Genomic DNA, 2,217 nt, shown 5'->3' with positions numbered 1-2,217 from the left:
AATAATAATAATAATAATAATAATAATAATAATAATAATAATAATAATAATAATAATAATAATAGTAATAATAATAACATCGTTAAAATACCTTAGGAATGAGATCTCAGGTTCTAAATTTCCCCAAGACACCTGATGAAGGCTGAGGGCATATCAGCCGAAACGTTGTGTTAACAACAAATAAGATGAGGACAAATATCCGTCAAATGTAAACAATGTAAATAATGTATATAATTCCTCATCTCTTAAATATAGAACTGTAATATAATTTATATTTGAAATAGTTACAGAAAGTAAGAGCATTTTATCAGAAATCTCTTACAAGTCTAAACATATTAAATACTTTCAATGATATGTTCTCATTTTGTGAAGGAATAGAAGTGGTTATTTATTTTGGTTAGGTAGATAGCACCTTCTGAAATAATCTTTCAAAAAAATCAGAGTAACCTTTTCTATTTCAACATTTCCATAAAATCTTTATATACCATATAATACATAACTCTGATTGCCAACCGTTAAGCAATTATCATGCTAGCTAACAAGAAAGAACGAACTTTTCCAGCCATTTTTTGCTCTCCTGTTTTTTTCGTTTTTTTGTTTGTTTGTTTTTTTCCAAAGTCAGAAACTTTTCTGTAACTGTTCTAATCGGGACAGTTATCTTTCTATTTAGAACACAAAGACTAATATATACTGAATGGAGTTTTGCTGAATCCATCCTAAACGTAAAAAAATTATTGAGCAAAAGTAAAAAAGGAAATAACTTATTGACAGAAGAAACTTATAATTCGAAGTGTCATATTCAATCAAATTTATTTAGTATGCTGGAAAATGGAAGATTGCAAGATATACGCTTGTCATTTTGAATATGATCATTAATGAGAAACTATTAAAAACTCTCCATTTTCTATTTTTAACCTTTTAAAGCACAATTTTTTACTTAAATAATAAAAATTGGTCATTTAGATATAATTACTAAATAAATTACATCAGAACATAGGTCAAGGTCACTTTAATATGTACATGTATGAAAGCCTTTTTCGTTTATTATTAGGCGAGATTAGTATTTTAAACATTTAATTTGTAATCGCTAACAAAATTCAATGAATAGCACGAATTTCTTTTTAAAATATTTGATCTAATATTGACTTGAATTTATTATCCCTTCTTACAGATCCTGCTATTTTATGTACAAGATCTAGTCTTCCCTGAGAACACCTGATGATCTGACGTTACAAATATAAAGAACAAAAATATATTAGACCAAAAGGTGCTATATCGAGATTTGGACTAGTTAAGAATTTATAATTTTACAAAGACATTGTAATATCCTGCTTGCGGCCACCCATCTCGTCTGCTTTCTTCAATTCCTTTTTGCCTCCTTTTCGCGCCTTTCAATCGCCGTATTCCTATCCGGTAAATAAAAGGAAGTGATAAAAGGGAAAGACATCTACAACGCTCAATCGCCAAGTAAATCGTGCCCTATATACTAATGATTTCATTTCATATTTTTAAATCGACGCAAGAAATCCAGAGTCGTTTTGTATGCTTTGCTTTATACGCCAGTCGAAAACGTTTTTATTTTGTTGAAAGGTGTTTTTTCTATATTGCGCCGTTGTAAACCTGGCAGCATGTGATCTATTATTCCGTAAATGGTGTATAGCTTTTTCATAATATACATATACATATATACATATATACATATATACATACATACATATATATATATATATATATATATATACTTATATGTATATGTTTGTCTATACATGTGTGTATATATTAAATATATATGTGTGTGTGCGTGTGGAATATGTGCGTTTATATGTGCGTGTGAGTGTGCGAGAGAGAGGAAGTGTATATGCAATGATTGTAAATGTATCAATATATCTAATGAGGAGTTTAACAATGCTTATGTTATAAACATATACTGATGTGTAGATATGTAGACATGTATCCTTTTAAAACTTCATAAACAGGGAATAACCATATATTCATACAAGCAATCAAAAGTTCGAAGATATTTGTATAAAAATACACGCAGCATTATTTCTCTAAGCTTCAATAACAATATATGTCACATTATGTCGATCTGAGATTCAGAGATATTTCAGCGAAATAATATCATTTGCCAAAGTGTACGCTAATAGCTTTGCAACACCTGTACCTGAGTATACCTGTATGTATGTGCATATATATATATATATATATATATATATA

The 2,217-nt window shown here is 28.6% G+C and overlaps 1 protein-coding gene across 2 annotated transcripts in view; it reads left to right on the top strand.

Annotated features, from left to right (window-relative positions):
* Positions 1–1,486, top strand: part of LOC106870474 (putative carbonic anhydrase-like protein 1) — a 497,991-nt gene extending 496,505 nt beyond the window's left edge. For both annotated transcript variants that reach the window (XM_014916580.2, XM_052965675.1), the window contains exon 12: positions 1,172–1,486. The gene's annotated coding sequence lies outside the window, so the exon portion shown is untranslated. The remainder of the gene's footprint in view (positions 1–1,171) is intronic.
* Positions 1,487–2,217: the final 731 nt, after the last annotated feature.

This window comes from Octopus bimaculoides, chromosome 2, assembly GCF_001194135.2.
Source record: "Octopus bimaculoides isolate UCB-OBI-ISO-001 chromosome 2, ASM119413v2, whole genome shotgun sequence".
Classification (NCBI taxonomy): domain Eukaryota; kingdom Metazoa; phylum Mollusca; class Cephalopoda; order Octopoda; family Octopodidae; genus Octopus; species Octopus bimaculoides.
The sequence above is the reverse complement of the archived record's forward strand: the minus strand, read 5'-3'. Positions and strand labels throughout refer to the sequence as shown.